The following is a 15,293-nucleotide window of genomic DNA, read 5'->3' on the forward strand; positions in this document are numbered from 1 at the left end:
GATGTGGAAGGACCAATGAATGACAAGAACACATATAAGATTGTCACAGACGTGTTTTCTTGGTAGAGAACTTTACAAGGTCAGCTCAGACGCACACAAGACACAATACAGAGATAAACTCTCGTATTACTCACCATCAGGTTATTTAAAGGAATCTCAGGGAGGGGTTTTACAATGACAAACCATGTCATGCATCTCTCAAGCAATTAGGATTCTTCAATAAACCTGGCTTGTTTTTATCATCAACACTTTGCCTCTTGCTTTCTGCTCTTCTTTGGCTTCTTTGGTTAAACTCTCAAGCAGAGCTAAAACTTTAGTAATACGTTTTAGGTGTCAGATGAGCGCTGGTTTTGGAGACCACAGAGACTGGATTCAATGCAATTTAATCTAACAGTTCCTTACACAGAAGCAATATGTACTTTGAATAAAGAGCACATATCAAATGATGAAGTTTATTGTAGTACATAGAATGTTTAATGTGACAAACATTTAAAAATAATATATATATCTACCATCAAAACCTACAGAAACGAACCAGCGCTTGCAGTGTGTGAAATTTAATTTAGACCAAAGTACAAATTACGACATTTCCTAATTTCCTAACAAATTAGGGCTGCGTGTCATGATAATAAAGTAAATATATTGACTACCAGTCCAATATTTAGAATAATTATAATTACTTTAATGTCTTTGAAAGAAGTTAGCTTTTTCTGCTAGAGTTGCATTTATTTGGTCACAAATACAGAAAATTGTTAAATATCATCAGTAAACTTGATACATTTGATTTTTCAGGGTTGTCTGATGAACAGAAAGTTAAAAAGAACAGCATTTATTTGAAATAGAAGTATTTTGTAACATTATAAATGTCTTTACTGATCAATTTAATGCATCCTTGATGAATAAAAGTATATAGGCTATTTTTAAACATTACCTAAAAATATGATCAGCTTTGTGGATCTTTTGATTCAGATGGGAACTTCAGAACATGTATCGAGTATCATTTGATTCAGACTGGGACGTCAAAGCATTTATTAAGAAATATTTGAATCAGATCCTGGAGTGAGTTTGTGGATCATTTGATTCAGATCGGGACTTCGGTGCGAGTTCGCGAATCATATGATTCAGTTCGGGACTTCGGTGCGGGTTTGTGAATCATTTGATTCAGATCGGGACTTCGATGTGTGTTCTCGAATCATTTGATTCAGATCGGGACTTCTGGTTCGCGAATCATTTGATTCAGATCGGAACTTCGGTGCGTGTTCGCGAATCATTTGATTCAGATCGGGACTTCGGTGCGGGTTCGCGAATAATTTGATTCAGATCGGGACTTCGATGCGTGTTCGCGAATCATTTGATTCAGATCGGGACTTCTGGTTCGCGAATCATTTGATTCAGATCGGGACTTCGATGCGTGTTCGCGAATCATTTGATTCAGATCGGGACTTCGAGTTTGCGAATCATTTGATTCAGATCGGGACTTCGAGTTCGCGAATCATTTGATTCAGATCGGGACTTCTGGTTCGCGAATCATTTGATTCAGATCGGGACTTCTGGTTCGCGAATCATTTGATTCAGATCGGGACTTCGGTGCGTGTTCGCGAATTATTTGATTCAGATCGGGACTTCGATGCGTGTTCGCGAATCATTTGATTCAGATCGGGACTTCGGTGCGTGTTCGCGACTCATTTGATTCAGATCGGGACTTCTGGTTTGCGAATCATTTGATTCAGATCGGGACTTCTGGTTTGCGAATCATTTGATTCAGATCGGGACTTCTGGTTTGCGAATCATTTGATTCAGATCGGGACTTCGATGCGTGTTCGCGAATCATTTGATTCAGATCGGGACTTCGGTGCGTGTTCGCGACTCATTTGATTTAGATCGGGACTTGGTTTGCGAATCATTTGATTCAGATCGGGACTTCGGTGCGTGTTCGCGACTCATTTGATTCAGATCGGGACTTCTGGTTTGCGAATCATTTGATTCAGATCGGGACTTCGGTGCGTGTTCGCGAATCATTTGATTCAGATCGGGACTTCGGTGCGGGTTCTCGAATCATTTGATTCAAAACGGGACTTCGGTGCTGGCATAGCTGCCAACTCTCACGCATTCAGCGTGAGACTCACGCAATTGACCCAATTCTCACGCTCTCACGCCACACCCCCATATACTCACGCAGACTCGTGCAGCAGTGAGAAAAAAATTGCACCGCATGATCTCGCAAAGCAACTCGCAGAGAGACCAGACAGACAGTTTAGTTAGTTTTTTTGTGACAATTGTGAGGGAAATACACAATTTATTCCCATAAACTGTGTAGTCAGCCGTTCTCCTTGTGAACGCTGGCAGGTCAGTGAGTTACAGGGCGCTTCTTGTCTCCATCCAGTTTAGGCTAGTAACTAATAGGCCTATGCGGTTATATACTGTAGTTTATATAGAATTAAGTTAGCATTAGCAGAGTTGTTTGTTGCAGCAGCACTGAGCAGTTATTTTACACAACTTTATCATAAAAAACAGTATCTGGACATTAGGGCTGTCAAAAAAAAAAAAAAAAAAAAGATTTTTGAATATTCGTCAAATTTTAAATAAAAATCCACATTTTTAGGTGTGCGTTAAGGAGGCTGCTTTAAGGCCCTGCCCGGGTATACTTCACATTCCAAGCTTTCCAAAGACGGATGAGCTCGACACGCAGTACCACTTCTGTCTCATCATTCACCTCGTGCGTGCACTGTTGTACGTCTCATAAATTGCCTGCACGCGGGCGGGGGGTGCAGCTGTTCGCGAGCCCTCTTGATGATGGAATTGACATATTGCAGCGTGGATGTGGACGGCCCAAGTATATTTTGGCCTTTATCAGTGCAGCTCGAGATGCGATGACAATGTAAGTTTCATTGCATTATAATTTTCTTTTTAGCCTTTCCAGTTAAAGCCACTAGATGCAGTGCTGCAGCGATGTTCTTTCAAAATATTGCGAAAAAAAAGAACAACAATGTGGAGAAGACGTTGTTAACATCAAAAGCTAAATCAAGCTGTTCACATAGAACGCATTTCGCACACTCGTGTCTCTCACAAGAGAGCCGGATATTTAGAAAGCCATGTAAAATTAACTTTTTAAAAACTTATCTCGAGAATTTATGGTGGGTTTTTTCCATCCCACTGCATCTCATGTTTTTAAATGTAAAATGGACTCTGTGATTGGCTTTCCGCGCTCTGTATTAAACTATGCATATACATGATGCTGTTTTGTTTATAGTTGTTTAAGCAACTTAATTATAATTGGTTTATAACATTTAAAAAAAAAATATTATTCACTTAATAGTCATGTATTCTAATAGCCTAGAAATCTAGACGCACCCTAGCGGCAGCAAAATGTATTTCGCAGCCTAGAGTACAGTCTAGCAACTCTCAATACACCTTCTAGCAGCAAAAACCCAGATTGGGTCAGGCCAATCACGTCGTGTATAGAGCAGGCGGGGCGGGCTTAACATATGATGACAGAGAGTTGCGACGGCTGCCACTTGAAAACAAAGAATGGCGGCTGCAGCTGTCGAACAACGATCTTTTGAATCGGCTTTGGCCGCGACTCTGGAGGACTTGGAGTTAAGTTTCTCTTTAGGAAAAAAGGGCAAAGAACGGCACTTAAGTCATTTTTAAAAAAGGAAGATGTGTTTGGAGTTTTGCCGACTGGATACGTTGCTCTGATTGGTTGTAGCGCTATCCTATTGCGTGCAGAGGGATTTTGAGAGACAGCCGTTTATCCCGCCCCTCGGAGTAAGCCTCGTCTATGGAGAGTTTCCAGACTAAACATCTTGATGTAAGTCTGGCTGGCCAGGCTAGTATTGTTGTAACTTAAATGAGATTGAGAATCATAAATTCTTAGTACAATGTTTAATTCATTGTTCAATAATAAGAACATTAACTACACATATAGTAATTAATTGGGCTGTTCCCCTTTAAGAATTCATTGCCCATAATGCTATTCAGGTTGAGAGCTCACTAGAAGTGAACGTTGTATGTGTATACTGCTAAAGCAAACTCATTCTCTGTAAAACTGTCTGAAACTACAGTAAACCAGTTCTTTGTTTTAATTCGAGTCGTCAGAGTTCATTATTGCTTGTTAAGTGAAGACACAACAAGTATTCTAATGCATTTATTAAACGTGCATTAGTAATATTTTGCTCGATGCGCCCTCTTGTGGCATCAGGATAGAAGCAAAACGTTTCTCTTCACCCTAACTGAAATTATGCATTTTAAGTTCGAATATAATTAGAATTTTGATAATATATAATTAAAAAATTCGAATTTAGTTTTTCAGCCATTTTGACAGCCCTAATGTAGTAAATGTTAATTATTGTTTTCTAAGAACAGAATGTCAAGTCAACGACATCCCATATTAAAATGATTTTATTTATATCAATCACAACTCATCAATCATGTCCAGATATTTGATATTTGGTGGTGTCAGTATGGATAAATTTGAATTTCCTGTTATAGGATGTTATCTAAAGTGTCAGGAACAGGCAAGAGAAGAACGCTTGTATCAGCCGTCCACACTTCTGCTAATGCAAGGATTTTGTGTTTGTATTTTTTTCCATATCAAGCCACGCCCCTCCATAAGCCCCTCCCCCATAACAAAGAATCTCACTCTAAGCTGAACCTGTTTTTATACAGTCTATGAGCTGAACTCAAAAGTTTTGACAGGGGTAGCTGCAGCCTGGAGCAATGGGCGTGCCAAAAGGTTTCTCATCGACGGCGAATCCTTCAGAGATGATAGTTTATATCTACGTCCTTTTTGTACAATAGAGTACAGAATACATCCTGTAAGTATAATAATTATTACCACCTCTATTGCAACTGTACTATGATCAATTCACAATCTGAAGACGATTAAGACAAAATAAAAATAAAATAAAAAACTCTAATTTAGAGTTTGTTTCTATCTTTCTGCCAGGTGTCCAACTAATGCAGAGTATATTCAAGCTGCCAACACACTGGTTGTGAAGAACCCTTTCCAGAGAAATATAGAAAGAAATGACTGTGTAAGTTACATTGTTTTTAAACCATTGATTTATCTCCATCAACATAATCACACACAATATTGTAGTAACAAGATGTTGTCATCTTTATTTGCTGAAAAAATTTGTTTGTGTTTTGAGCACATCTGACACATCCCTAAACCCGAAATGTAAAGCAGAACGTGCTCCACTGGCAGGTTATTGTAGAATATGGAAGCACACTGCCATATGCATCATTTATTTTTGCACTGTTAATCAATTTTACATTTTCATTTAGTGCAGGTTAATGTAAGGAAGATACTGTACTACAGATATTTAAATCCTTTTTGTATGTCCTCCACTTCTTCACTGCCTGACCATCATCTTAATGTTTTTTATTATTTTTTATATCTTAAGCACCTTGTTCAGTCAGTATTTAGATGTTTTTCATATCACGGTCTAAGCACGATCTGTTTCTGTTGTTCTGATGAAGGAAGCTTGTGTTGGGGAGGATTCAGTGTCTGTTGAGAATCATGTGAATGTGTTATAAAGTGAGTATCAGAAAACACACCCAGACCCCTCGACGGTCAAAGACCACACGACAGGAACATGCTCCTGGAGACGCTGAGAAAGCACGGAAGGAATCTCTGTGGAGGATGTACTCAAAAAATACTCATACTTCAGGACACCTGCTGGAGTGTGTGTATATATATATATATATGTGACCTTTGGTTTAATCTGGCCCGGTTTGCCCCATTCTTCCACAGCACTCACACACACTCAGATTGTGGATGATATTGAAATTTATTTCCCTGCACACAGAGCAGTGGAAAGAAGAGAATTGTGAGTCACGCTAATACAGCTCCATCCACAGCAGTTCTCTCTAGCTCTGCTGTTCTCAGTATAACAGTTTACTCACATTGTTGTACTTAAAACAACAAACAAAAGTAAAGCAATTTTTGAAATGTAATTCCTCCAGGAAATTATACAAACTTTTGCCAATACTCTTTCTAAATGTAATGTTTTGTGATCATATAATATACAGAGTACAAAATCATAATCATCCATTTTATGGTAACCGTAGAATAAAATTAAATGGAAAACATTAAGTACAACAACGAATTGAGAGCTCTACAAAATACAGTTTGCAATAAACATTCTAAACAAATGTAAATTCTTAAATGCTTTATGCAGGGCTCTCAAGTTTTGAACTGAGTTCAGAGTGAGATTTTGGCGGCGGCCGCAATGGCGACAGGGGTTTGATGGGGATGGGTGTCTGATCACAGGGCTGGACTGGGACAAAAAATCGGCCTGGGCATTTTTGCCCAGACCGGCCCACTATATGATCATGAACACCACCCATCTTTGCACGCCCTTAATTATATGCATACCAACTCCTATTCATTAAAACCACTAATGCCATGTAATGAGTGAGTATAGGAACGAGTGAGAGTTAACAGATGAAATAAGTCAAAATTTTATATTTATTAATACAGTTGAACTATATTCCACAGCGGTGAATCCTAAAACAAGCTATAAGCGACTCTGGCATAGCAATACCAGTGTTTCTTACAGGATTTTTGTTAAAACTATGGTGGTGTGTCCTCGGTCCTTCTAGGGGGTTCAGGGGCATGCCCCCCCTCACCCCCCCGTGAGAAAATTTTGTGCATTTTAATGTTTAATTAGTTGTAGCAATTTCTATACTTGAAAGAGATAAGCACATTATCTTTTATTTTGACGCAAACTGCATCAAGCTTTTATTTTGGCGGAAAACATGGTTTACAAACGCCTCTTATTAAATTTCTAGTGAATTGCGGTAATCGTCATTTATGCAGATGTGGAAATAATCTACACTCATGACATGGCCTAAGTGTTTTGAAAGTAGTTATGCTTACCGCAGGCTCTACACTTTCTCATCTCTCTCCTGATCCTCCTGATCTCCTGATCATCTGCCACAGGAGCTGATGAAGGTCAGAAAACATATATTTTGACACAGTTTACAGTGTCCGCTTTAAGGGCCTGGTTCTATTTTTTCACGCTTTTTATCTGCACATTCCTTGCGTTTCTTTTCCATCTTTTTTTACAGATACACACTGACACTGCTGCCGCTCGCTCACTCGTTTAAAGTTGTGATTGGGCCAGCCCAGTGTCAATCAAGAAAAGAGCCAATGGGCCGCTGATCTACGTGTTTCATGGGCTGGTCTGTCAGAAAAAAAAACTAACACTGACTTTGACCAATGCATTACACCGGCACAAACCCAGCGCCGCCAATTAAGCAAAACAAAACAAAACGAATGGGCCGCCGATGTACAAATTTTATGGGCCGTCAAAAAAAAAAAGGAAAAAAAAGAAAAAAAGTATGAGTATGAGATATCGGCCCAAAAAGCACGTTGGCCCACCGGGCAAGTGCCCGGTATGCCCAATGGCCAGTCCAGCCATGTCTGATCACATAAATGACACATATTCTTACAAATAAAATAATATTTATTTAATTCAGCATTTCTTTGTGTGTGTGTGTGTGTGTGTGTGAATGAGTGGGTGAGCGAGAAAATGGTCAGTGTTGTTTATTGTATTATAGCACTGTGGTTCCAGGCCAGCCATTTTTACGGTCATGATGGATGACAGGGTTCCATCAAGTGCTAAGCTGTTCCTGGTTTTGGTCTTGTTTAATCCCACCATGGAGAAAAACCCTCTCATCATAGGCATTTGAATGCGGGAGCACTAACACCAATGCAGCTATTTTAGAAAGCCTCCCTGCTTATGTCCCTCACACCTTGATGGACACAGGAGTTCTCGTCTGCAGACTAAGCACCAGTAAAAAGAGCTGGTGGTTCCCATTGTGATGAATGGCCATAGGGTTGACCACACCTTCTTAAAGGAACACATAGGTGGCTGCTCTACTTAACCCTCTCTTTTTCCCTGTTTCCAGTGGGTTCTCCACTGTTTCCTCTTTGGTGTCCTCCTCAGTCTCTTCCATGGACCCATCCTCTACTGGCACCCTAATTGCATCCTCCACTGTCTTCTCCACAGTCTCCTCCTCTGACCTAGCCACCTTTTTAGGGAGCTGATCTTTTAGAGCAAAGCATGAAAGAAAGCTCCTTTGCCTCTTACCCTGACATCTTTGAAATAGACGAATGCAATAATCAATATTATACATTGGATAAAATATAATGAAATAGCCTAGGCAAAAACGTTTTCAAAATGGGGACCAGGATGTTGTGCAGTAAAAATAAAAGGAAAGAAAAAACTACAAATAATTTAAACTATTATGGGTACTGCCAACAAGTATTATGGATAGGCGTATTATATTAGTCTCTTATATAAAACTGTCAAAGTAGCCCCGCATCCTCTTCAACGTGTGACATTAGCTATAAAAAAAGTTATAGTGGGCTAATAATAGGCGCAAAAGCTACAGCCGACCACGTACAAGGGCCAACATTGCGTGTGTGTCGGGGTCAGAATAACCATCAGACCAAAATATATCTGTTTTTAAAATTTTTTAAATTCATATATTGATAAAAAAAATCATATAGTGAAAATAGGGGTCATTGTGTTGGCAAGTCAATGGAGTTGGACAAAAACTGGGGGGGGGGGGGGGGGCTACATTCCCCAGCAATGGTGCGATGACTTACTGTACTCATAGGATGTTCTTCTCCCACGTTGATCAATCTGTAGAAATTAGTTCGGCGAGGTGTAAATCATTTAAAATGTGGCAGCCACTGTCCTCTTCTGTAACCGTTATGTTACCTACTTCAGTGAGAGTCTGAATCGGCGTTGCGCACGAGCCTGTGGAAATCTTACCCAGATACAGCAATGCTATTTTCTGATTGGCTGATCGGTAGCTATATTTTTTTATTCGATTAGCTGGTGCGTGTCAGGGCCGTCGGGGAACTCACTTGATTCCTCTACCTGTTTCACGGTTTAAAAAATAGCGCCGCAACTTGGGCGTTTTCCCCGTAATGTCTCTGCGTGAGAAATACAATGTGTGGCGTGTGAGCGTGTGAACGGGTTGAAATGCGTGAGTCTCACGCCCAATGCGTGAGACTTGAGAGACCTGTTTATGAAAACAATTACCTGCACACAGAGCAGTGGAAAGAAGAGAATTGTGAGTCACGCTAATACAGCTCCATCTGTTCGAGAAATGATTTCAGCTGTTTAGAGAGCACATGGAAAAATGGCGCACATTAAAAGATTGAGTTCGTGCAAACAGAAATAAAACTATCAAACTACCCAGAAATACGAACAGAAAACACACTCTAAAATCAATTAATGTCCACTGTGTGCAATCCCTGACATACATCTTCTAACATTCGATATGAAAGCAATATTTTTTACTTTTAATGTGGAGCTGCAACAGAAACGACTCACCCACAGCAGTTCTCTCTAGCTCTGCTGCAGTTCCTTCGAACTCCGTGCGCTATAGCGCCACCAGCGCAACCAATAGGAAGCGCGATCACATTACAGCAGGATTTACTTAAAGAACCCTCATCTATAATATTTATCCCGTTACATATATATATAAAAAAAACTCATCAACTGTAAAATATCTTTGTTTCAAATCTTTTCAGGTAATATTTTATTCTTCTGTACCTTTTTAGCCCATCTGTTAAAAATTTAAAGCAATAGTTTTAGAAAACAATGTAAGATTTATCAGTGTAGACAAGAACATGAAATGCATCGTATTGTGAACCTTATACATTAGCTTCTGATTGTATCTGCAGTTCTGCAGTGTATGTAGCTACACCGTCTGAGCCAAAGAGGATGCAACAGAATCTGATGAATCTGAAAAGAGTTTTCTTTTTTTTCTTGTTATTATTATTATTATTGTTGTTGTTATTCTTTTTATTTATTTATTTTATGAAAGGGGGACCCGGCTACACCTTTCCTACCATACACCTGATGGATACTGACTGTAAAATGTCAATCATAGGAGGAGGGCTCAGTGTGGTGACAGAAGATGGAATAGATGTGTGTCCGTGCACCAGCCTTGATGAAGCTTCAGAACAGCCTTCTGTGTGTATTCTGCTTTCAACATTGCATATCCACCACACCTGAGAAAGACACTGACTTTCCTTCAGAGGCACATTGTCAACTTTAGAAGATGGAGACAAGCACTGTCAGTAACTTTCCTCTGAATGATAAGCCTCTTTTATTAGATCCTAATAATAAAAGTGCAAAGCCCAAAGTGTACTCGAAGAACATTCACTCTTCTGAAGTTAATTCAACATGTTGGAGTGGTACATGCACATGAACCAAATAGCTTGCTCTATTCTTTTTCTATTCTATCGGTTTTCTTTTTATTTATTATATTATTTAAAAGCCCTTGCTACGTGTACTGTGTTAAGCTAACTGAGACTTGTTATAGCTCTTATATATCATTGCTCTTTTTGTTGTTTTTGATTGCTTCCACTCTGTCCTCATTTGTAAGTCGATTTGAATAAAAGCGTCTGCTAAATGAATAAATGTAAATGTAAATATTAGTATAACCTGTGGTATAGATGAGTGCCAGTCAACTTTTTTCTGATTCCATTCTTTTAGAAACCATGTACAGGAAGCATATGTACTTGTGGTACTCAGTGAAGAGTCGGTAGTAAAGTTGTATTATAATACAACCCGAATTCCGGAAAAGTTGGGACGTTTTTTAAATTTTAATAAAATGAAAACTAAAAGACTTTCAAATCACATGAGCCAATATTTTATTCACAATAGAACATAGATAACATAGCAAATGTTTAAACTGAGAAAGTTTACAATTTTATGCACAAAATGAGCTCATTTCAATTTTGATTTCTGCTACAGGTCTCAAAATAGTTGGGACGGGGCATGTTTACCATGGTGTAGCATCTCCTTTTCTTTTCAAAACAGTTTGAAGACGTCTGGGCATTGAGGCTATGAGTTGCTGGAGTTTTGCTGTTGGAATTTGGTCCCATTCTTGCCTTATATAGATTTCCAGCTGCTGAAGAGTTCGTGGTCGTCTTTGACGTATTTTTCGTTTAATGATGCGCCAAATGTTCTCTATAGGTGAAAGATCTGGACTGCAGGCAGGCCAGGTTAGCACCCGGACTCTTCTACGACGAAGCCATGCTGTTGTTATAGCTGCAGTATGTGGTTTTGCATTGTCCTGCTGAAATAAACAAGGCCTTCCCTGAAATAGACGTTGTTTGGAGGGAAGCATATGTTGCTCTAAAACCTTTATATACCTTTCAGCATTCACAGAGCCTTCCAAAACATGCAAGCTGCCCATACCGTATGCACTTATGCACCCCCATACCATCAGAGATGCTGGCTTTTGAACTGAACGCTGATAACATGCTGGAAGGTCTCCCTCCTCTTTAGCCCGGAGGACATGGCGTCCGTGATTTCCAACAAGAATGTCAAATTTGGACTCGTCTGACCATAAAACACTATTCCACTTTGAAATAGTCCATTTTAAATGAGCCTTGGCCCACAGGACACGACGGCACTTCTGGACCATGTTCACATATGGCTTCCTTTTTGCATGATAGAGCTTTAGTTGGCATCTGCTGATGGCACGGCGGATTGTGTTTACCGACAGTGGTTTCTGAAAGTATTCCTGGGCCCATTTAGTAATGTCATTGACACAATCATGCCGATGAGTGATGCAGTGTCGTCTGAGAGCCCGAAGACCACGGGCATCCAATAAAGGTCTCCGGCCTTGTTCCTTACGCACAGAGATTTGCTCCAGTTTCTCTGAATCTTTTGATGATGTTATGCACTGTCGATGATGAGATTTGCAAAGCCTTTGCAATTTGACGTTGAGGAACATTGTTTTTAAAGTTTTCCACAATTTTTTTACGCAGTCTTTCACAGATTGGAGAGCCTCTGCCCATCTTTACTTCTGAGAGACTCTGCTTCTCTAAGACAAAGCTTTTATAGCTAATCATGTTACAGACCTGATATCAATTAACTTAATTAATCACTAGATGTTCTCCCAGCTGAATCTTTTCAAAACTGCTTGCTTTTTTAGCCATTTGTTGCCCCCGTGCCAACTTTTTTGAGACCTGTAGAAGGCATTAAATTTTAAATGAGCTAATTAAGTGGATAAAGGGTCAAATTTATCAGTTTAAACATTTGCTACGTTATCTATGTTCTATTGTGAATAAAATATTGGCTCATGTGATTTGAAATTCCTTTAGTTTTCATTTTATTAAAATTTAAAAAACGTCCCAACTTTTCCGGAATTCGGGTTGTATAATGGAGAAGGGTCTGGCTGCAATCTTGCACTCTCAGACACTTGTGCTTCTTGTTTTATTGGATATTTTATTCTACTTATTGGTTACTTCTTTTTTGAATCTCTCAACATTTGTTTTTCTCTTTTGTAGGTATGGTTGACTGGCTCTGTCAGTCCAGATGTGAGGAGGACACACAGAGTGGAGCTGGAGCTCAGCAGATGTGTGATGCTGTAGATACTGTGGTCTTCACAGCTTTCTATTCAGACAAAGAGTTTGCTGGATTCTGTTCTATGGACTGCTACTACAGAATGAATGAATTAATGAATGAATGAGTGGTTTATTTATCATTCTATCTATCTTATCTATCTATCTATCCTTTTACTTGAATTGGTGACTGAAACTGAAAGCTAAATAAATGTTTTAGTGGATAAAGTTGTGTCTGTTTGCTTAATTAGTTAATGTCACTTAAAACAAGATTACTTAACTCTTCTGACTAATTTTTAAATGTGATAATTTAATGGTTTTGTCATATTTATTTTTCTCTATCAGGCAAAACCTAGTTTTCTAGTGTAACACTTTACAATAAAGTTTCATTTGTTGACTGATGTATTAACTAACATTAACTATGAGCAATACATTTGATATAGTATTTATTAAACTTTTTTAGTTAATAAAAATACAGCTGTACCTTGTTTGTTCTTGTTAGTTCACTAATGTTAACAAATACAGCTGACTTTAAATTACTTTAAATTACTTTAACTTAATACAAAAATAATTGTAATCTGTTTTTAATTATTGATAAACTAAGACCTGGTGATTACGTCAGTAAGCCGTTTTGAAGGTACTTTCGAAAGTAATTTAAAATAATATTCTTTACATCATTAACGATGTTTTTACATTGGATGAATTTCAATTGGTTTTATAGGATTATGAATTAATCTATAGGCCAATAGCGATTAAGAGTATGGCTCGCCTTTAGACGGAACAGCCAGTTTTCGCTAAACCTTTTGCCACGCCCCCTACCTTTATTTCCACCAATGAGAAACCTTTCGACACGCCCACCTTTGGCCACGCCCATTGCTCCAAGCTGCAGTTACCCCTACTTGCAAAAGTTGGCAGCCCTGGTGCTGGTACTTGGATAACATTTGTGAATTAACTTAAATGTTATTTCTTTCCCTTTATTGGTAAGCAGATATCTATGAGGCAAGCCCTGCTAACACACGACGTTACAGTTACGTAACGTATTGGTAATTTTTGGTAATTCCATGACTTACCAACTGACAACGTAACTACGACGTTGCATGCCCGTAATTTTATGGCCATCACATTACCAACTCACAACTCATAAATTATCAGGAGGACAGCGCGTTTGTTTGAGGCACTTTTCACTTCAACAGTATCTGACAGGAGAATTAGCTTTTCTGAGGTGAGTCTTACAATTTATAATAAATAAAGAGGTTGTTAAAATTAATAAAACAAAATAAAAACAAAAGTCTTGATCTCCGTAAAGACGCTAAAAGCTTTTTTTAATATTATTGTTTTTATTAGCCTACTAGCCGTTTGGAGTTACCATGGCAACCGCGGACACATCAGCTGCTGGATAGGGTTTCTCTGTTTCTCGTCAGTTATACCAAAGAAAAGTTCAACAACTGCAAAAGATTGGTTAAGTAACATATGTTTTTATTATCCACAGTCTACTTTAAGTACTTTTGTTAATATTTATACCTCTGTGATTATAGTAGCTTTCCTTAATTATCTGAAATGTCTGTTAGCAAGTATAACGCTAGCGTAGAAGCGTAAGTATAGCATAATAGATTTGAGCTCTTATTAATGAAAGTTTGGTCTTTTAATCACATCTTATGCGTAAAGGAGCGGTTTTGATAGCTTTGTAAATGTTTTTGATGATAATTTGTCAATAGATAAATGGAAGTAAGTTAATTAATTAAACCTAAATGTCTGCACTGTTGAGTCTATCAGTGACGTCACTTGCATGCAGTCAAAAATGGGCTGAAACTATTTCGAACCAGTTTCAAGCTCGTTTTGATTTTTCATTTTAAACAAATATTGATTAAAATTGTACTATGATTTCAGGAGTGTCTTAAAAACCCTCTAAAACAGAGGGGAAGTTCCAAGAAAATTTCTAATGGAAGCTGCTGACAGAGATAGAAAACACAGGTGATTCGAGAAAGCTTATTAAATAACGTAATATTTGTTTTTTTACAATATATCATCATGCATCTGGAAAATAAAAAAAATCTTAAGGTTTTTTTTTGTATGTTTTCCATTTTACAATTTTTCTATTCTGCATTTCCCCTATTCTCTAGTTTGTTTATTTCTAATAAGGAGCTGGAGGTCGTGGAGAAGCAGATCTGTGACCTTGTGGAGAAGCAGGCCCAGCTGAGAGAGCGGAGAGCCGTGCTGGAAGCATTCAGGGGTTGACGCTCATAAGTCCGGGGTAAGTATACAGCACACTGCTAACTCTCCCACCACTCTACTCTATGTGGTTCTCTGCACAGTCCCGGTGCACCCAGGACGCGATCTTCCCAGATGTCCTTCACCCTGGTGCCACAGTGTGAGACATGAGCCAGGCCCTGGGCGACGACCTCTCTCCCTCCGCCACCTCCGGTCTTCAGGATCTCCACCAGAACCCGATTCGCTCCACTTCGCGAGACAGAACACGATGCTGTGATCGACTCCATCATCAGGCACGTTCATGTTATGTTAGCCGAAGGTAAAGTGCACACTCATTGTTTGCCTGGTGTTCGTGTTCTCGATGTTTCTGCGCAGATACCCGCGATCCTGAAGGCCGACGAGAGCCCCAGAGCGGTCGTGCTTCACGCCGGGGTTAACGACACCACGCGGTGGCAGACGGAGACGCTGAAGAGGGACTTCAGGAGCCTGATCGAGACGGTTCGCAGCACGACGCCCGCGGCGATGATCGTCGTGTCAGGACCACTGCCCACGTATCGACGAGGACACGAAAGGTTCAGTAGACTTTTTGCTTTAAATGAATGGTTGTTGTCATGGTGTAAAGAACACAAACTGCTATTTGTTAATAACTGGAATCTTTTCTGGGAGCGTCCTAGGCTGTTTCGCGCTGATGGATTAC

General features: G+C 39.3%; 2 long non-coding RNA genes across 2 annotated transcripts; both read left to right on the plus strand.

The window, feature by feature from the left end:
• The first annotated feature begins 4,739 nt into the window (after window positions 1–4,739).
• LOC132098167 (uncharacterized) lies at window positions 4,740–10,113 on the plus strand. The gene is made up of 4 exons (XR_009422842.1): window positions 4,740–4,817; window positions 4,949–5,036; window positions 5,485–5,688; window positions 9,856–10,113. It is a non-coding gene; the product is annotated as an uncharacterized LOC132098167 (long non-coding RNA).
• A 4,022-nt stretch (window positions 10,114–14,135) lies between these two features.
• Window positions 14,136–14,860, plus strand: LOC132098166 (uncharacterized). Its single transcript, XR_009422841.1, has 3 exons — window positions 14,136–14,359; window positions 14,509–14,639; window positions 14,756–14,860. It is a non-coding gene; the product is annotated as an uncharacterized LOC132098166 (long non-coding RNA).
• The last annotated feature ends 433 nt before the right edge of the window (window positions 14,861–15,293 follow it).

Source organism: Carassius carassius, chromosome 21 (genome assembly GCF_963082965.1).
Source record: "Carassius carassius chromosome 21, fCarCar2.1, whole genome shotgun sequence".
Taxonomy (NCBI): domain Eukaryota; kingdom Metazoa; phylum Chordata; class Actinopteri; order Cypriniformes; family Cyprinidae; genus Carassius; species Carassius carassius.